Consider the following 22,248-nt stretch of genomic DNA (forward strand, 5'->3'; position numbering starts at 1 on the left):
ACTGCCAACGCTTGTCCACGCGTCGGACTACTACCCTCTGCTGCTCTTCCATGTGGGTGCTAATGACACGAAAGGCAAACTGGAAACCATCAAACAGGACTTCAGAGCTCTGGGAATGGTGGTGAAGGGTCTGGGAGCCCAGGTCGTTTTCTCCTCAATCTTGCCTGTGAGGGGAAAGGACGGGAGGAGGAGTAGACGAGTTTTCCAAGTTAACAGCTGGCTGTGCCGCTGGTGTTGGCAGCAGGGCTTTGGTTTCTATGACCATGGGACCCTGTTTGAAGATCAACAGCTGATGGGGAGCGATGGGATCCACCTTACCAAGCGGGCCACGCGTGTCTTTGCCAACAGGTTGGCCACCTGGTAAGGAGGGCTTTAAACTAGGCAAGATGGGGGAAGGGGAGTGGTATAGTGACAGGGGAGTCAGTAAAACACCGCTCAAGTCAGGATGCCTCCAGCGGGTGCATACAACCAGGGGAGACAGCATGGGACATGGCTATGGAGGATCCTCTTGCACCTCTCCTGGGAAGCTTGCGTGCTTGACTGGCTCTCTGAAATGCCTGTATACCAATGCACGCAGCATGGGGAATAAGCAGGAAGAGTTAGAGATCTGTGTGCGGTTGCAGGGCCATGATCTCATTGCAGTGACAGAGACATGGTGGGAAAGTTCACATGACTGGGATGCTGTCATGGATGGCTATGTGCTTTTTAGGAAAGCCAGGCCAGGAAGGCGAGCTGGTGGAGTTGCTCTTTATGTGAGGGAGCAACTAGAATGTATGTAGCTCTGCCTCGGGGTGGATGAAGAGCAAGTTGAGAGCCTATGGGTAAGGATTAAAGGGCAGGGCCACCTGACCAGGAGGAAGTCATCGATGAGGCCTTCTACAGACAGCTGGAAGTAGCCTCACAATCACAGGCCCTGGTTCTCATGGGAGACTTCAACCACCCTGACACCTGCTGGGAAGACAGCACAGCTAGGTACAAACAGTCAAAGAGGTTCCTGCAAAGCATTGATGATAATTTCTTGACCCAGGTGGTGGAGACGCCAACGAGGAGAGGTGCAATGCTAGACCTTGTACTAACAAACAAAGAAGGTCTAGTTGGAGAGGTGAAGGTTGGGGGCAGCCTCGGCTGCAGTGACCATGAGATGGTGGAGTTCAGGATCCTATGAGGAGGGAGCAGGGCAATGAGTAGGACTGCAACCCTGGACTTCAGGAGAGCTGACTTTGGCCTCTTCAGGGACCTGCTTAGGGGAATCTCACAGGGTAGGGCCCTAGAAGGAAGAGGGGTCCAAGAAAGCTGGTTAACGTTCAAGCATCACTTCCTCCAGGCTCAAGATCAGTGCATCCCTCTGAGGAAGAAGTCAACCAAAGCGAGCAGGAGACCTGCATGGATGAGCAAGGAACTCCTGGCAAAACTCCAGCAGAAGAAGGAAGTCTACAGAATGTGGAAAAGGGGACAGACCACTTGGGAGGAATACAGGGACGTTGTCAGAGTGTGCAGGGATGCGACAAGGAAGGCTAAGGCCCAGTTGGAATTAAATCTGGCAAGGGATGTCAAGGACAACAAGAAGGCCTTCTTCAAATACATCAAGAGCAAAAGGAAGACTAGGGAAAACGTGGGCCCGCTGCTGCTGGGGTGGGTGCCCTGGTAACAAAGGATATAGAGAAGGCAGAGTTATTGAATGCTGCCTTTGCTTCCGTCGTCACTGCTCAGGCCGGTCCTCAGGAACTCCAGACATTGGAGGCAAGAGAGGAAGTCTGGAGAAAGGAAGACTCCCTTGGTGGAGGAGGATCAGGTTAGAGATCTTTTGTCCAAACTTGACATCCACAAATCCATGGGCCCCGATGGGATGCACCCGCGAGTGCTGAGGGAGCTGGCGGATGTTATCGCTAGGCCACTCTCCATCATCTTGGAAAGGTCCTGGAGAAGAGGAGAGGTGCCTGAGGGCTGGAAGAAAGCCAATGTCACGCCAGTCTTCCAAAAGGGCCAGAAGGAGGAGCCAGGAAACTCCAGGCCTGTCAGCCTCACCTCCATCCCTGCAAAGGTGATGGAACAGCTCCTCCTGGAGGTCCTCACTAAGCATGTGGAGGACAAGAAGGGGATCAGGAGTAGTCAGCATGGATTCACCAAAGGGAAATCATGCTTGACCAGTCTGATAGCCTTCTCTGCTGGAATGACTGGCTGGGTAGATGAGGGGAGAGCAGTGGATGTTGTCTACCTGGACTTCAGCAAGGCTTTTGACACTGTCTCCCATCACATCCTCCTAGGGAAGCTCAGGAAGTGTGGGCTAGATGAGTGGACGGTGAGATGGATTGAGAACTGGCTGGAAGGCAGAGCTCAGAGGGTTGTGGTGAATGGCGCAGAGTCAAGTTGGAGGCCTGTGGCTAGTGGTGTCCCCCAGGGGTCAGTCCTGGCTCCAGTCTTGTTCAACTCATTCATCAATGACCTGGAGGAAGGGACAGAGTGCACTTTCAACAGGTTTGCTGATGATGCTACAAAACTGGGAGGAGTGGCTGACACACCAGAAGGCTGTGCTGCCATTCCGAGGGACCTGGACAGGCTGGAGAGCTGGGCAGAGAGGAACCTCATGAAGTTCAACAAAGGCAAGTGCAAGGTCCTGCACCTAGGCAGGAATAACCCCGTGCAGCAGTACAGGCTGCGGGCTGACCTGCTGGAAAGTAGCTCTGCAGAGAAGGACCTGGGGGTCCCGGTGGACACCAAGTTAACCATGAGCCAGCAGTGTGCCCTTGTGGCCAAGAAGGCCAATGGTCTCCTGGGGTGCATTAGGCAGAGTGTTGCCAGCAGGTGGAGGGAGGTGATCCTGCCCCTCTCCTCAGCCCTGGTGAGGCCTCACCTGGAGTACTGTGTCCAGTTCTGGGCTCCCCAGTACAAGAGAGACATGGCGCTCCTGGAGAGAGTCCAGCAGAGGGCTACCAAGATGATTAGAGGGCTGGAGCACCTCTCCTCTGAAGAAAGGCTGCGAGAGCTGGGCGTGTTGAGCCTGGAGAAGAGAAGATTGAGAGGGGATCTCATCAACGTGTACAAGTATCTGAAGGGGGAGTGTCAAGAGGATGAGGCCAGCCTCTTCTCCGTGGTGCCCAGCAACAGGACAAGAGGCAACGGGCAGAAACTGAACCACAGGAAGTTCCATCTGAACCTGAGAAAAAACTTCTTCACTGTGAGGGTGACAGAGCATTGGAACAGGTTGCCCAGAGAGGTAGTGGAGTCTCCTTTGCTGGAGATATTCCAAACCTGTCTGGATGTGATCCTGGGCAATATGCTCTAGAGGACCCTGCTTGAACAGGGAGGTTGGAGTAGATGATCTCCAGAGGTCCCATCCAACCTAAACGATTCTGTGGTTCTGTGAACTCTCCTGACTTCATCATTCAGACATTCACCTTTAGGGCATGCAACCTTCAGTCCCAGTTTTACAACCAGGCAGAGCTTAACGAGCATGAGCAATTGCCTGCCACACAACAGGCAGGGCTTCCTGGCCTTCACCACCGGAGATCTGAACTCAAAGCCAGGAGGGTTACAGTCCTCGAAATATGCTTCTGGAGGGAATTTTGGAGATCACTCACTCAATGCCACTTTCAATAGAAGGTTGATCACCAACATTAGATCAGGTCAGCTACGTGTTTGACAGTTTCCAGCAACAGAGATTCTAAAAGTTCTCTGGATAACCTGCTCCACTGTTGCACTGTCCTCACTGTCCTCTATCTTTTTTTTTTTTTTTTTGGTGGCTTTTTTTTCATGAGGGCTTGTATCCATCTTACAGTAGGAAGGGCCCAAGACTGCACACAGACTTTCAGGTACAGCCTCACCAGCCCAGAGAAGAAGAGAACAATGACTTCCCTCAGTCTGTTGGCCACGTGATTCTAATATAGCCCAGTATACAGCTTGCCTTAGTTGCAGCAAGAGCACAGTGCTGGCTCACATTCAACTTTGTGTCCACCGTAACTCCTAGATCCTTTTCAGCAGGACTGCAACTCAAGTCAGTCAGTCAGTTCCCAGCCTTTACCAAAGCAGAGGGTAATTCTGTCTCAGGCACGGAAATACGCACTTTCTTTGTTGAACTTCCCAAGTCTCTGTCAGCCCAATCCTCAGGATTAAGATCTACCATTCAAAGCATGCCAACCCTCCACCCTAATTTAGCATTGCATCCTAACACCAGCAACAGCTTCAGTTGCAAAGAAAACCTCCAGGAAAAAATAGCTGCTAAAATACACAACTCTATTAAGCGGATGTAAACTGTGCCTGTTTAGAGAGTGACACTTGGCTTCAGTCAGGATCGAAAGAGAAACTATTAGAGCTTCCTGAGTGTAATAGGCACAGCAGGTCTGTCCATTGTATGGGACCCACTCACATAACAGAAGATACATGGGAAGCACGCTTTTGAGCAGAACTCAGGTTCCCAAGTGTGCTAGTCAAGAGACAGTGTGCCATAACAAGGAAAGGTCTGCAGGTAGAGAGAAAGCTTGCCTTCTGGGTCAATTTGTATAAATTTTTTCTCATTATATGTATATGATACCATATTTGAAGATTATTTCACATGTTTTTTCTTGCTTCAGTCAGTGTATGACAAATTACAGTTGTGTAGAGTGATTTGATAAGGTCACTGTAACTGTCACTAGCAGATTGCACCAGATAACTCGTTAGCAGTGTGATGACAATATGGTCTCCATCAAAACATTGAGAAAGCTTACTAGGGTATGATTTATTTAATGAGATGCTCTGGACTGAAATGACTAGAAAAAAAACATGATTGTCAGTATGTATCTGTTTTTAAGGCCTGTATGTTCCATACAATCACGCAGTATAAAAACATTTACGAAACACTTAAATATCAAAAATAGAGATACCTTTATTATATCACAGCGGTTATTAACTAGCACAGTACAAAGAAAGTCACTCAGTCTAACTAATTTAAAAAAAAAAAACCCTGTTTTGAGGATGCTTGCTAGTGTAAAGCCACTTCACCGACTGGGTCCACCCTGAACCATTATGATGAGAAGAATTATTGCTATCAAACCTGTTAATAAAATTGTAGCTATTTATTCCCAATTGGCCAGCGTGCCAACTGCATTACAACACAAATTATGAGCTTCATCCTGTATGAAGAAGAGGTTTCTGAGTAAACAGGAACTGCTTGCTTTGAATTGTTTCCAGTTCTCACTGTGAAAATGAAATATTTTGTGGCATTACATGGACTAACTCATGGACAACATAAAGAGCTTGAGAAGGAGGAGGGGAAATAAAGAGAGAAAGGAAGAACGGGATTGCTACCAGTAATTTTCTTTTATCTCCAGTTGTAATTTGAGCGGAAGTAACTTTATACTGTGTAGGAACCTTTTTGCCTTACCTCTTTTCAGAAATAATATTTAAATAGCTTTCCTTTATATTTTCTGCTCTTATAGCTTTATCTTAGCTAACTTTAGGCCTTTGCTCTGGCATCTAAATTGGACCCTGAGAAAAAGCACCTTGCAAGATAATTCACATCCCATCAGTCTCTGTCTTTTGTCTTCCTCCACTGCTTAAAAAGGAGCCTGGGAGTGATAATTTTCCTATCTAATCTGGATCACATTACAAGAGGCATTTTCAGGACCCGCAGCTGCATGCAGAGTTATCTATAAACATGTTCACAGGCACCACAAAACAGTTTCCTTCTGTGCTCACCTCTACAGTACTGTAATTGTTTCTTGTGATACAGATATTTGCTGTTGTGACTCAGAAAAGGAAGTACTACTTCCAAAACTTTGCAAAACAAATTCTTTTGGTAAATTAACAAACTTTTCTCTCCATTAAAAACATACAATCAGGCAAAATACTGGCATTGCTTACTGCAGCAGGTATCTCAAATAAGGCGGCACAGAATTATGGCACAATATGCTGAAAACTAAGAATTTGCAAATATTAACTCGTATGCTCATCTTTATTTGTGTAAACATTCTGGTTGATTTCAGTTTTTTTTTTAAGGGGAGAAAAATTCTACCTTTGGTAAGTGTTTGCAGGACTATTACCTTCAAATATGAACGTAAAGAAATCTGTCCCAAGTTTATGCTCAAATTTGACAATATTTTCTAATTTTTAAGGAAAACACTCCTTGAAGCAAAAAAAAAAAAATCAACTGTATGTTTATATAGAAATAGCCACACATACATACACACACACATACAAGATAACAAACCAGCTTCTTGTCGTATTTCTGTTTGAAAAGCATGCTTAAACCTTTTTTTTCTAAGCAAAACTGGAGACAAATCTGTACAATTGTGCAGCAGAAAGCCAGTGGTAGAAAAAAACCAAAATACTGTTTGCACTTTGAGAAGTCAATGCTTTCATATTAAAACCACACGTGTGGAAAAAAACTTCAAGCGTCTAAACACAGTTGTTGAGCTGCATTTTCCCTTGTTCTTTGAAAAGACTATGGACCTTCAATTTAAAGCTGCTGAGTGTTGATGAATGGGTAGAAGGAGTATTAGTGCTAATACATGAGAAGCTTCCAATCGTTAATGATGTCGTCCAGGGTATAACTCTATTCATCCCAAAACGGGAGAACAAACAAAATAAAAGCTCTGTTTAGATACATATAATAGACTAAAACAGGTTGAATGAACAGCCATGATACACAAGCACAAAGCAAATTTAAAGATAAGTAGGCAACTTTAAATCTATCATTTCCTAACTTTAGAGTACATATCTTCAACATATAAGTTATTTTAATGTATTTTTGGAATATATTTATATTTTATTTTAAACAATGTACTTTAGCATACTCTATATTCTTCTTGGGTACTCTAACACTTCAGCTCCAGAGTCAGATCTGTTGCCACTGAAGATACGGTGTCAGCCCAGCTTCAGAACTACAAGTAAGCACCTAAATCTTAATTCAGATACCTGAAGTTGTCCTTATTTTCAGAAGGATGAAACTTTGAAAATTCCACCAACTTCAGTGAAAAAAGTTATCAAAATAGCTTAACATGCATTAAATTGCAAAAAATAAACCAAACTATTTATACTGAGGGAAATTTTGATACAGAAAGAACTGCATTATTAAATGACACTATGTTTTAAAGCTGGCTAGCTAAATATATTCACAGCATTAATAAACATACACGGGAAAAGCATGCAGTGAGCAGCAAGTGATCTGGCACTTACAGAACCAGATACACAGATGGTGTAAATCAGTGCAGCCTCATCTGATTCAGAAAGCTGCACTAATTTACACCCCATTTTTGATAACAAAAATCAAACCAGAAACTAGAGGACTGACCCTTTCAGTAATGCGCACTGTTGTTATACAACAATGACTTTACTATACGTAGTGATTTGCTGCTACCAACAATGAAAATAATTTAAATTTATTGTATTAAATTAGTAACATTAATTTATCAATATCCATGCAGCTGAAGTCGAATTCATGTGAAATTAGTAATATAAACGCAATAGCCCAGCTGATGTTGTGGTGCCCAAACTACAGATCAGTGCATTTGATTAGAGGCGCCCTCTTCAGAAATAGAAAGTTATTAGGCGTCATCTCCTGATCTTCCAGTTTCGAAAATAAATATTTCTTATGCACAGAAGGAGCTAGATTAGTTTAAATCCATCTCAAATTGCAACATTAAGGTCAGTATCAAAATACTTGGATTTGAAAATCCTTTGTTCAACATAGGGAAAATTACTTACAACTTGAAGTGCCTCTCCGTTACGTTTATTAAGCTGTAACTGAAGCACAGCACTCTTAACCACTCAGCCTGATTTTAACAGCCGAAATATTTTCATTAAATTAGCAGTGCTGTGTTCACAGTAGTGGGCTTACTCCATTTTTTTCTTGGTTCTTGTCCTCTCCCTGCAAGCAGATGATCATGATGGAGTGACATAAATGTAAACTATTTACCTTCATGTAAAGAATTCAATTAATGTCAAGTCTTCTGAGAATAAATTACATTGCAGTAAAGGGGCTGATCTGGTTCTCCTGTCTTTGGCTCTACCGAGCCCCTTTTGGATGCAATTACAAAGTTAGACCTCTTAAATGATTTAATATACAAAGCTTCCTGATTTTCTGCTTCACACCCAACTCTGTCTTTGCTGAAAAGCAATACTGAGCATACTCAAGCAACTATCCTCTCATGAAACCGTCCTCCTGAATGCTGCTCTTCAAGAGCCTTTCGATGTGACTAGACTGGTAAGAAGGAACTGCAATCAATTTCCAGCCTGATACCAGGAAAAGTTACTTATTGAACACTATTAATCAACTCTATAGGCTTTCTAATAGACTCTATTATCTATCTATCAGTGATTTAGTGAAGTTACAGTAGCATTCCATAAAAATTTATTACACTTAAATCAGAGAGTCAACCAACTTAGTATTCTGCCTTGTAGAAGGGAGTGCGAATAATAAGGAACCAAATATAACAGAGGGCTCTAAGTTGTCATTTATGATTTATATCACATAGCAGTCTGTAACATACGGGTCTTGTATGTGCTAGGTAAGAGGCACTAACTGCATGCCAGCTTATTCAAGAAACACAACCAAGCTACCTGCCCAAGCACTGGCCTTGAATGTAATAATATGTGGGTTTCAAATACAGACAAAAAGCGGTACTCCTTATTTTTAGGAAAAAAATCATTAATATTTTGTTTTGCCTGTGCTGAAGCACAAGCTGCTCACAGGTGCGGAGGCTCTGGGAGGAAGTGTGTGTGTTCCAGAACAGGAGTCTCCCTCCACCTGCGTATGACATCCAGAAACCACATGAGTGCAAGCAAAATGAATTGGCACAGTCTGCTCATGCTCGTACTGTTACTTTTGGTAAATGGAAAACTGCTGTCTCTACATTTTTTACAGCTGTCATCCTTGCATATGCTCTTGGAGGATGTGACAGTGGTGCACTCTGGATTCCCACAAGACAGAGCATACCTCGAGTACATTCCCCTCAAACACCAGAACTTTTTGTAAAACAGAACTAAAACACCATTAGACTGCTCTAGGGTGCTGGAGTTTCCAACTGAAAAGACTGCATGCTCTCGGAGATGAGTAAATACACCAACCCATTCATCTCTTCCCAAATAACACTCCACAAAAATAGAGTTGTTAGCAGATGAACCGCTGCCCCCAAGCTGATTTCAGGGCTTCCCCAAACAATGACTGTCCAGACAATAGGCTGAAACACTTGCTACTGCTCTTCTGTATTTTAAGCAAAGCTTTTGGAGAACTGAGTCCATGAAATTTGGCATCCAGTCGCTCCTCACCAAACAGAAAAAAAGAATTTTCTTGTTTGTTCAGTTTTTTGATACCTCTATATACTAGCACATAATAAAAAAGGCAGGGAGCAATCTCTGTGTCGCCAGCTAAGTGGCATGTAATGGCTCGCATTCACACCAGTGAAGCTTCATGTAGAACAGATGAGACGTACCTTGACTGCAGAGTACATGGTCCTGATTCTCCTATGAGCATCATGTGATGATACTCTGCTGTAAGACATAGTTATCATTTTTGTGCATTTTAAATTTCAAAGCCTCTGAAGTGGAGGCTGCGCTGCAACATACCAGAAAGGTATTTTTATAATACAACAATGAAGGTGGGCGTGCATGCCCTAGTAAGTAGTATGAGAGTGTCTCTGCGGAGGGGACAGTATTTGAGGCCACAAAGCCTGCTGAAATAGATGAAAGATTTAACAGGGCATGGAGTGCATAATCTGGGACAGTTTCATCCACGCTGTCTATTGCTAGTGGCCTCTACATACTCTCCATAGCCTTGGTCAAAGAGCAGGCTAGTTGGATCTGTCCAAAACTGAGTCAGGGAGCAAAACAACAATCACACAGACTCTTCAAGGCCTTTACCTCTTTTATTACAAAGTCCAGACAGACCATTTGGGGCTAAATGAAAGCCCCCTGTGAAGCCCATCTTCCTCCACAAACAGTGTCCAACCACTGGATCTTTATCTCCACTTACAGAGAATGGCAATATATTTCACCAAGAAAGAATTTCCTTGCAGTATGCTCCAGTTTCCTTGAAACATGCTTGCGATTGTTTGATATCTTCTGTGACAAGAGCTTTAACGACTATTAAACTAACCCCGATATCCACGTGGTAAAAAAGCAACACCATTTTTTCATACCATAATGAAATCATTGCATAAAATGCCTAGACAGTGTAGCTCACTTTTTTCAGTAAAATGTGTCAGGATTAATCTGTTTTTGAGACATTTTCTTGAATTCAGATAAAAGGTTTGGAAATTACAACGGGGACAAAAGCTAAAAGATAAACACACATAGGTAGCACAATCACACAGGCTTTGTTTCCTTAGGAAAATGAAATGAAATGTGCCTATCTGACCCTCGAAGATAAAAGATGCTGTTCCTAAAGCAGTTAACTACAGGATTTTTACAGAAATAGTTTAAGTCCCCCATGTCAAGATCTGAAGAGGGAGTTTAAAGCAATCAATCAGAAAGCAAGGGTCATCTGATTCAAACTGCTGGTACTAACACATTTTAAAAGATATAGCTAGATATATGCAAGTTAGAAGAAAAACTTAAGTTGGCTGTTTGAACTAACTCTTATAATCTTTTGTTCACTTCTGGATCCACGAATTTGTCACTCATTATTTGGGATTTCCAGAAGCAAGCAATGTATATTTATTAGATTAACATGAAGCACTTAATAAAGCTTCCTGTCACTTGCAAAAGCCTTTGAGAAAATAACATCGGCATTTGTGATCATATTTTAGTAATCTAAATTGCTATAAATTACACAACAGTAAGTAAAACTGAAGAAGCACCAAATTAGAAGACAAAAGGAGTGCAAAGAAGAACTGGTCTTACCAAAAGGCAGTAAAAAAGATGAGAAAGAAGTGGTGAAAAATCTTCCAGAAATGATACCTCCTTTCAGTCTTTGCAGAGACCTGGCTGTCTTTATTTAGCTATAGTGCAAAACTTAGGAAGTTGCAACTAAGCTGTGAAGATAAGAGTTATTTCCTTACCATACACTAAAGGGAGACATAGTAACACATTCATCTTTAGTCCACGCTTTCAGAGGGAGAGGAGGGAAGGGGGGAAGAGAAACAGATGCACTGAAGAAATTATCCCTGCCATCATAGTAAATATTAATGGCTTGTTATGCAGACCAAGGACACTCAGATCACAGGTAAGTGATGAAAAACACTAAGATAGTTGCTGCTACTTGTAAATCTAGAAGTCTGAAGGGTGAATTAACATGTAGGTGCACAGTGAGAAAAATCAAAAAATTGCACTTGCCACGCCTCAAAGGTTTTATGCCATGTTTAACAACAACAACAACAACAAAAACTGGGAAAGCTGAATAGAAGCAGAAACAGCAAACTGTTTTACAGTAAGTAAATGATTGAAAAAAAGAACAAAAATAAGAAGTTTCAAAACCCGAAGCAATTATTTCATCATAGACATTCTCAGGTATCACTATTTAGGCTGCAAACAGGCCAGAGATCAAGAGATGTACCCAGCATAGGAGAATTACAGAAAATTCAGGCAAAAAATACATAAATCAAAAGTTTGCAAAAGCCTGCATGCAATGAATTTAGCAAAAAGAAAGTAAATATGTCTCAAGACAAAGAGGATATTCAGTATCATACATTACAGAGAGTCAAAAGCCAGAAAGGAAACAGTTGTTCATAGACCTAACCATTAGGACCGGCAAGCATACAGGAAAGGAAATCCTGTGCCAAGTGGTTCTACACGCAATTTAATCATTTACAGAGATTACTGCAAAGTAAAACCAGATGCAAAAATTCTGCAACAGAATTAATATGCATGCCTTTGGTTGCTGCTCAGTGCACGTCAAGGGACTACCATCTCAGTTTTCAAATAGCAAAAGGATTGGAAACAGGCTCTCCTCCTTTCTGCAGAATGGCAGCTTACCAGGAATATTGTATCCTATTCTAGACAGTCAAATTGAGGCAGTTCAAAAAGACCACCACAAATGTTTCTGGGGCCTGAGGGACTGATTTATGATGAAAGATAAAAAGAATTAGATATGCATAGCTTAGCTAAGCATTGACTAAGGAGAGACGAAGTAACAGAAATTTGAAGGGTAAGAGGGAAAAAGAAAGGTTATATAGCATAAAAAGGAAGTGAATGAGAAAAAAAAAAGAGAATGAGTTTAATATAGTGGAAATTTAAGCAGAGTGCCAGGAGAAAAATAATGTACGTGGGTGAGATCAACAGGCAGGAGTGTAAGATCCCTTATTTGGTATACTCAGTGGCTAGCCATGCAAAAGCACCAACAAACGCGTGGCAGTGCGGTGTCTCGGGAACTCAGGGCAGCTCATTCAGCCAACTCTGTCATCTCTGGATGGCCCTGCATACCTCTGTAAAGACAGCCCTCCAGTAAAGCGTGAACCAACCACTGGCACAGCCTTTCTGCATGGAGCTACACTATTGGCATTCAAGACCCTTTACTCTCCCCTCACAGTGTACGCACAGCTATTGGGTATGTCCTAGTTAAGCTTGGGCTATGATTGTAATACCAAGGACTCCGGCTATTCTCCAGTGGTTCTTCATGGATGAGCACAAGTTAAAGGAGGCTGAGCAGCTGCCCTGACAATAGAGTTTACTACAGTATCTTCAATTCACCTCCCACATGCACTGTCTAACATTATACACCTGGTCCCACTATACTATAACATAGTCATATGGGGGCCTATAACATAAAATAAGTGCAGAGGATCACTGTATCATACTTGTCTGTGAGCATGTGAGCATGCAGCATCACTTTGGGGTAAAGTTACAAATGGAAAGCCCTGTGACTCATTCGTCTTCTGAGGAAGAGGAAGCAAAAGCAGCTCTAGCTCTCCTGACAAACTGTAAAGGGCAAAGTGTCCACTAACGGACTCCTAGTTTACAGGAATCTCCAAGTTCTTTCACTGAGGAAATAACTAGACAAACATGCAAAAGATGCTTCAAAGCTACTGAAGAAACTGAAGTGGAAATCATAGAGAAATTATTATTGCAGCTCCAACTTCACTACACAAAAGATAGAAAAAGTATCTCTCAGACACAAAAACTATATATTCATTGGTGGTTAGGAGTAATTAAATATGACATTTAGATTGCCTTACATGCTTTACTTTTCACAAATGTCTATGATTTTCACTTCCAACTACTTTAACTAGCAGCATAAATCAAATAATTGTGTACAAGGCAAAACATCTGAAGAGCTAAGCATTCATTTCAATTGCAATTTGAATATAAAATTTCTCCTGTTTCACATACAACTGAGTGTTGGTTAAGGGATGCACTGATTTCACACATTTTCTTATAGCCTCCTCCGGTTAGTTACCTAAAGACAACATTATCCTCTCTAAAAAGATTGAGGAAAAACAGGAAAACTTCTACAGGCCTGTCTCCCTTCTTCCTTCTCCTCAGCTCAGACGCTGCCATTTACAAAACTTTCACAGCTTTGAGTCCTTGTCTAGTAAAAGGATCATATCTGAAAACCATCGATTAGCTTCCAAAATCAAGCCTTAATAGATCACTCCATTTTTAGCAGATGTCTTTACAAAGTCTCATGTATATTTTATATGTCATACTTCATAACACGTTTTTCATCGAATAGCACCACAGCAAGACTCCATCAGCCTGAGGTGGTATGCCCCAGATCTGTTTGTCTGTCTACATGGCATGAACATGACTTCAGTCTCTTCTGAAAAGTTATGCTGCATGGAAAGACATTCGTAACAGGATTTCCAGCCACAGATATCAGAACCCACGTTCTCCTTCTTAACAAAAATGCTGTTTTCTGTTTTCAAACCATGTAGGAAGTGAAAGAGAACAAAACATACTTCCAAGGGGAAAGGCTATGGGAACATTTGTATTCCAGCTATTCAACTGCGTAAAAACCTAGTAAGAGATGACAAAGTACTATTCCTCTGCTCCTGTACTGTCCTGTTCACATTCCTTGAAAGCCATCTTACTGGACAACAAAAGATTAAAATTGACTAAACCCCAACCCTCTGAATCACCTTACAGATGGGGAGGACTTGTCTTATGCAGTCGTCTTTCAGTGTACAAGAAAAGAACTGGCAAGGAAGGCAGATTTGATGGTAGTACTCACGTCTGTGCTACTGCAGGTTACAACAGATTGACCCATGTTGTCTATTACCTGAGGGTGAGTCTAGCAGTAAAACATTAGAATTTGAAGATTTCTTATAGCAGGTCTTATTTTGCTGTTGTTTGCACTAAAGCAGTTGCTTGAAAATAAACAAAAGGAAATGATATCTTTTAAGAAACATTCAAATATGAAATTACTACCTTTGGCAGTGCTCCTTTATGACATACCATAAAACCTGCATCAGGACAACTATCTGCTTGTTCCTAATCAAACCAAACTTCCATTGGCTTCACTGATTTCTATGTTTTTTTAAGAACAAATTAGAATTACTTTCATTTAAAATTTCAATTGTTTTAAAATATTGTTTATACTATGGCAATTTTGATGCAAGCGTTTATTTCATTATCTATAGGTTTTTTATTTTGGGTGGTTTTTTTGGTTTTAAGATATCAGTTGTGCAAAATTTAGCATAAGACATTATATTAATTTTTCAGAAAAGAGAAAGAAAAGGAATTGGAGAAAGAAAAGGAATCTGGAGCAAGAACTTACTTCAGGAATGAAAGTCGGTTCCTTATCCTCAAAAATTTCACAAACTGTGTAATGCAAATTGGCTACATTGGCACAATTTCACATTTGGAAATAGATATGTTCAGGGTTTTTTGCTGTTTTCTATTTTTTGCAGTAATCTTCTAAAATGTAATAGTGGAATTCTGAAGCTTCAAGTATGCTGTGCAATATGGTGAGAAAATATGATACTTTGACTTTTACAATCTTCTTTCATTTTATTTTCTGGATAGCTATACTTCTTTGCTGTCTGCAGAATCTCTATACTATAAGAAAAAAGTGGCTCAAGTACTGCAAATAAAAAAGACTTCTCTATAATGTCTTTAAAAGTTCATGGTAAAGTTTTCCACAGAAAATGCTGTTGCTTCTCTGTCATTACAGATCTTTTACAGAGCGAAACAAAATGATGAAACAGGAAATTATTTTTGGGATGACTGTAATTTACATGACAAATGTTATTACCAGAACCTATTCTTAGTATAATATGACGGCAGAAATCTTGTGGCCTTCCAATGTCCAAGTTAATATTGCTTCTTTTGCTGTTATTTCAAATTCTACTTTTTCCTAGTAGCAATTTAATATAAATCTTCTATTTATAATCTCCAAACGCTATTCTAAGCAATGAGTTGTTACCTTTGGTGAAAAATGTTTTATTCACTTAGAGGCACACTCTCCAAATTATTAGATGACAAGTCTTTAGATCACAGAATCGTTTAGGTTGGAAGGGACCTCTGGAGATCATCTAGTCCAACCTCCCTGTTCAAGCAGGGTCCTCTAGAGCATATTGCCCAGGATCACATCCAGACGGGTTTGGAATATCTCCAGCGAAGGAGACTCCACTACCTCTCTGGGCAACCTGTTCCAATGCTCTGTCACCCTCACAGGGAAGAAGTTTTTTCTCAGGTTCAGATGGAACTTCCTGTGGTTCAGTTTCTGCCCATTGCCTCTTGTCCTGTTGCTGGGCACCACGGAGAAGAGGTTGGCCTCATCCTCTTGACACTCCCCCTTCAGATACTTGTACACGTTGATGAGATCCCCTCTCAATCTTCTCTTCTCCAGGCTCAACACGCCCAGCTCTTGCAGTCTTTCCTCATAGGAGAGATGCTCCAGTCCCCTACGCATCTTGGTAGCCCTCCGCTGGACTCTCTCCGGTAGTGCCATGTCTCTCTGGGCACTGGGGAGCCCAGAATTGGACACAGGACTCCAGGTGAGGCCTCAGCAGGGCTGAGGAAAAGGGGAAGATCACCTCTCTCGACCTGCTGGCAACACTCTGCCTAATGCACCCCAGGATCCCGTTGGCCTTCTTGGCCACAGGGGCACATTGCTGGCTCATGGTCAACTTGTTGCCCACCAGCACTTCCAGGTCCTTCTCTGCAGAGCTACTTTCCAACAGGTCAGCACCCAGCCTGTCCTGGTGCATGGGATTATTCCTGCCTAGGTGCAGGACCTTGCACTTGCCTTTGTTGAACTTCATGAGGTTCCTCTCCGCCCAGCTCTCCAGCCTGTCCAGGTCCCTCTGAATGGCAGCACAGTCTTCTGGTGTGTTAGCCTCTCCCCCCAGTTTTGGACCTTCCGCAAACTTGCTGAGGGTGCACTCTGTCCCTTCCTCCAGGTCATTGATGAATATATTGAACAAGACTGGAGCCAGGACTGACCCCTGGGGGACACCACTAGCCACAGGCCTCCAACTTGACTCTGCGCCATTCACCACAACCCTCTGAGCTCGGCCATCCAGCCAGTTCTCCATCTCACCGTCCACTCATCTAGCCCACACTTCCTGAGCTTCCCTAGGAGGATGTGATGGGAGACAGTGTCAAAAGCCTTGCTGAAGTCCAGGGAGACAACAGCCACTGCTCTCCCCTCATCTACCCAGCCAGTCATTCCAGCAGAGAAGGCTATCAGATTGGTCAAGCATGATTTCCCTTTGGTGAATCCATGCTGACTACTCCTGATCCCCTTCTTGTCCTCCACATGCTTAGTGAGGACCTCCAGGAGGAGCTGTTCCATCACCTTTCCAGGGATGGAGGTGAGGCTGACAGGCCTGGAGTTTCCTGGCTCCTCCTTCTTGCCCTTTTGGAAGACTGGCGTGACATTGGCTTTCTTCCAGTCCTCAGGCACCTCTCCTCTTCTCCAGGACCTTTCCAAGATGATGGAGAGTGGCCTAGCGATAACATCCGCCAGCTCCCTCAGCACTCGCGGGTGCATCCCATCGGGGCCCATGGATTTGTGGATGTCAAGTTTGGACAAAAGATCTCTAACCTGATCCTCCTCAACCAAGGGAGAGTCTTCCTTTCCCCAGCCTTCCTCTCTTGCCTCCAAGGTCTGGAATTCCTGAGCACTGGCCTTAGCAGTGAAGTTGGAAGCAAAGAAGGCATTCAATAACTCTGCCTTCTCTGTATCCTTTGTTACCAGGGCACCCACCCCATTCAGCAGCGGGCCCACCTTTTCCCTAGTCTTCCTTTTGCTCTTGATGTATTTGCAGAAGCCCTTCTTGTTGTCCTTGACATCCCTTGCCAGATTTAATTCCAAATGGGCCTTAGCCTTCTTCGTCACATCCCTGCACACTCTGACAACGTCCCTGTATTCCTCCCAAGTGGCCTGTCCCCTTTTCCACATTCTGTGTACTTCCTTCTTCTGCTGGAGTTTTGCCAGGAGTTCCTTGCTCATCCATGCAGGTCTCCTGCTCGGTTTGGTTGACTTCTTCCTCAGAGGGATGCACTGATCTTGAGCCTGGAGGAAGTGATGCTTGAACGTTAACCAGCTTTCTTGGACCCCTCTTCCTTCTAGGGCCCTACCCTGTGAGATTCCCCTAAGCAGGTCCCTGAAGAGGCCAAAGTCAGCTCTCCTGAAGTCCAGGGTTGCAGTCCTACTCATTGCCCTGCTCCCTCCTCATAGGATCCTGAACTCCACCATCTCATGGTCACTGCAGCCAAGGCTGCCTCCAACCTTCACCTGATGACGAGTGTTACAAACGTGCAAAGATTATAATTGTACTATTGCCATCCAAAAATATTTTTAACTATCACCTTTCATATCTAAATATAGATATTAAATTATACTTTTTTTTTTGTTTCTTTCCTGGTATTCCCTGTCATGATTTTTACCATTCTCATATTGCTTGTATTGCAGTTTACAAGATAAAAAGCATTTGTTCTGAACTTTGGAATAAAAAAAACTGTTCTACTTCATTTTCCAGATATCCTTCATGATATATTCATTATCATACTGACAACACTTTTTCTGATCTATAACTTGTATGTCAGTGATGCGTTTAGATTCAGATTCAGTCTGTCAAAACGGAACGAGAAATATTATGTACCATATTAGCATGACTCCTCTGTGTTTTAACATATCACTGGGCAGTAAGCTTATGAAACAATTACCTTTCCCTAAAATCCCTTTATTCCTCCAGAAATGCTTTACATATCTTCATGAGAATCAGAAAACTCCCCAAGCAGTGGCTGGTCACACCCAGCTGATCCCCTTGTTCTTTCTGGAATTCCTGGCAAGAAGCAGCTCTCCTTTCCTCCCAATCTCATTTTGAGCAGGCAAGTTCTCTCAGTCACGCTAGACTTCTCATTTCAGTAATAATCTTAACCTTATGCCATAGGTCACTGTGTCATAAGCATGTACAAGGAAAAGGTAATTTTCCCTGCAGCCATACTGCACTTTTAGCTCTCTTACTGCAGAAATAAACCATGGTGCTAGAGTTAGCTGACACAATCATGAAATATCAACCTAAATTAAAGGGATGGCTGTTGAATAGAGGCTGATATAGACATTTTGCTTCCATTTGCAGCTCTCCTTCCTACCACCTCTGTAAATCTTTTTTGTGCCCTGAGCTCCTGGTCAGCGGCAGGTTCTATAAACATGGCAAGAGGACATGAGAATTCGGTGGAACACCATCAGATGGACCAAACGAATGAATACCATCTCCTGCTCACCCCTGGAAGAGAAGAAATCCTGTATCACGTATCACCTTCCCCCACGCCTTTCCAAGCTGTGTAAGGTTCAGGAAGAGGTATCACTGTGGCACAAGCCTGGAGTTGCAGAACTCACTGGGTGATGTAAGAGCTGCTGAATTCCTTGGCAAAAACTTACAGACTGAATTCAAAGCGCTAATTGAGAGTTTTGAACAATACGCTTGTTTCCCCCAAAATATTCCAGAACGTGATAATGGAGTCTATCCTGTAACCCTGGTGAAAGAGACAACACCATGGGTGAAATGCTCGTCCCACTATTTTAGGAGTTCTAGTGTTTAATTTTACTGAAAGAAAAAAGCATACAAATGGCAAGCTATGAAAAAGAGAGGTAAAACTAAACGAAGTGGAAATCATAACAGTAACCCACAGACTTTACCTTTTTTTGTTCATAAATATGATGATAATTTTATTCTAAAATATTTTGTGAATTAGTGTGAAAAATGCTGTAGATGACACCTCCAAGCACTTTACTGCTGGCTTCAGCCTTTCAAGATAAAAATGCAATGAAGGTCTCTGGCATTGCAGACTTAAGTCAAAACCATATGGGTAGTATATGGATATTATTATGAGTAGGACACAGCAAAAACAAGGAATAAATCAGTACAGATTACAAAATCTTTTAAGAGGATATAGCAACATTTAAAGGCCAAATCTTTCAGAGTATCTTTTACTCCAATTAATTTTCTTCGCTGACAATCCTTGCCATATATTCAGATGTTGGGGGTAATGAGGGCTGGATGTTGGAGAGAATTTTTGTACTTACTTTTTATCTTGACTCAAATGCTGGATGACATTCACCAATAAACATCAATTTAATGTTTCTGTCCTGCTTCACTATAAGTATTGGTCTGTAACAAAACACAATTCAGTGTTTTGCAATTCATACACAGGGGATAAAAGAAACAGAAACAAAGATAATCCAAAAAAGGGGAAGTATATTCTGATGTTCAGGTTTGATGATCCTAATATTTGGATGAATTCACTTCGCTCAGATTTTTAGCTGGTGTGCGTATAACTCGTTACAGAGGTTTTCATTCTTTTTGGATTTATGGACCCTTGCAACATTTACATGGAAATCAGACTCTTGAATAATGGATTTAAGCCTAATCACAATAGTCTTGTTTTTCTTAGTTACCTTAGCAGATCCCTTAGAGGAAGTCCACAGACCTCTGGAGCACAGGTGGAAACTGTGGCCACAACATATAAACAATGATATTTATGTCATAACTAGACATACGCGAGTGAGAAGATAAGCAGCAAGGTGCTGCCTAATTTGCAAAATTACATTCAGTGCAGTCTGTCATACACATCATTCTGAGATAAGATGGAACACAGCAGCAGGTAGATAATGTGGGATTCTCCTACGTACTGCTGTTCTCTCTTCTAAACAGCGTATAGTATGTAGCTTACACTACCTTTTGCCAAGTAGAAGCTCCTAGAATGGATAAGGACAGCTCTAGGTGGCAAAGATATTAGGCTACAAAAAGAGATGGGCACTGGTACTAACAACATGAAACAAGGGGACCCTCAACAGGTTGACAAGAATAACAAATTTAGGATGAATACTGTCTGTGTATTTTAAATGCTGCAGGTGCCAGGTGAAGCTGACATGATGGTAGGCATCAAGCAGTAGCAGGCCTGATCTCAGGGCATTACCAGGATGGGAGACAGGGACGAGCTCCCACTGGACACTGCCCTGAGCAGCCTGGTCTGACCCCACAGCTGCTCCTGCTTAGACCAGGAGGTTGGACTAGGGACCTCCTGAGGTCATTCCCGACTTCAAACTTGCTATGATCCTATGACAAGAGGATCAAGAGGCCACAATGAGACAGTATGTCTCATTTTCACAGCCTCCTAGTGGGATCAGTGCATTGAAAAGAAATGTACCAAAAAATAGGTGAAAATATTAGTCAATTATGCTAGAGTGCTAGGAGAAGAATAGCCCTATAGCCCTTCTCAACTGAGATCTCCACAGTCTAGTCTGCAGAGATTAAAAAACAAAGTGCAAACACCTGCAAAAGTCAGGCACAAAGCACTACAGTTCATAAAAGGCCAGCTTTAAAGTACTGCTAATTTACAGCTTTCAAATATTTCCCCTGTCCCCAAAGTAAATTCAGAGACAGTACTCTGCCAATACATTTCCTCTGGTTCAATATCTTTTCCCTCTGATAAAGAAATCATCAGTGAAATGGATTAAAGACAACGCGGGATATAAAGAGTTATACTCTAGGCACAGACTGGTTCAGCTGCTCTCAGCAGATCTTAGAACATCACTGGTGCTGCCATCCTGCGCTCAGCCCTTGCCCCTATTTGACCCCAGCTGCCAAACGCAAAGATCAGCAATGCTATTGGCATGGTAAGTAAAATGCGAATGTTCAGGGGAGGGACAGGAAGGAAGTGTTTCTCCTTCTCTAATTACAGATAGAGATGAAAGCACATTTGCTATTTCTGTATGAAAAAGCACAGGCAGGGAAAAGCCCTTCTGGCCAGTTCCAGCCAGCATGCATCACTATTTAGAAGGAAAACATGTTATGTGGTAAAATACAGATTTAGTGAGAAATCCCTTATTACTAAATTCTGAATTTGGAAAAAAGTGAACAAATAATATTTTAAGAACGGTACATTCACCATTCCCTCTGGTGTGTTTAGTCCTTCATCCTTGCCCTCTACCCAATGCAATGAACATCCCAAGTAGTCTCCATTTGTATGCTTTTAATGAGAGAACCTCAGAGTCATCCTTCTCTCTTTCAAATTAAGGAGCCTATAGCATTATTGAAGAGTTAACATACATAATATGCTATCAAGCATACACAGGCACATACACAATTGACATAGCTTAACTTTAAGAAAGTAATTCTAAAGTGAATGAAGATAAAATAATACTTTTCTGACATCTTCAAGATGGCTATTAGGCTGCAAATTCCTCATTTGCATTTATCAAGTTTCATGACAAGCCTACAGACTAATTCTTAAAATGCGCCCTTAAAACTATACAGTAAAACTAAAGGAATCCATGCAATCCATTCTCTGCATGAACAGGGAATTTCAGTTTGTAACTCCCATTAGTATTAAAAGCATTTCTACATACAAATCCCATTGAATCCAGAGAAGAGGAAACCCTCATATTTCATTTCTCCTTGAATTACTCAAATACTTCCAAGGCCCCTTACTGGCATACTAAAACATCAAAGAACAACATTCTTGACTTCTAAATAGCAACACAGTATATTAAAAATAGTTTGAGAAACGGCCTTACTACACTTATGTCAACAAAGACCATAATCTGGGGAGAAAACCTTTTATAGCAATGTGCCATTTGTCATACATACTAAAAGTATGAAGTTTTCCAAGTCCTGCAGTAAAAAACCATGCATTGCTAACAAAGCACTTCTCACCATCTGAAACAAGTATCTAAACAATAATTTATTAATTCAATGTTCAAACACTGCATGCTTTAAAAGGCAAAGATAAAAAGCCAGAAAACTATGCAGCTATAAAGACAAGCACAGTCTTGATAGGCAGACCAAAAAAAAAAAAAATGCTGCTAGGAATTTGCTCTGCATTAAATCAATACATTTAGCATAGATCCTAATTTCAGTCCTTAAGGGGGCAGCTTGCATGATT

The 22,248-nt window shown here is 42.0% G+C and overlaps 1 protein-coding gene across 6 annotated transcripts in view; it reads right to left on the reverse strand.

Annotated features, from left to right (window-relative positions):
* MYO16 (myosin XVI) overlaps positions 1-22,248 on the reverse strand; it is a 407,211-nt gene that overhangs the window by 307,273 nt on the left and 77,690 nt on the right. The gene's annotated exons all lie outside the window — the stretch shown is intronic.

This window comes from Struthio camelus, chromosome 1 (assembly GCF_040807025.1).
Source record: "Struthio camelus isolate bStrCam1 chromosome 1, bStrCam1.hap1, whole genome shotgun sequence".
In the NCBI taxonomy this organism is placed as follows: domain Eukaryota; kingdom Metazoa; phylum Chordata; class Aves; order Struthioniformes; family Struthionidae; genus Struthio; species Struthio camelus.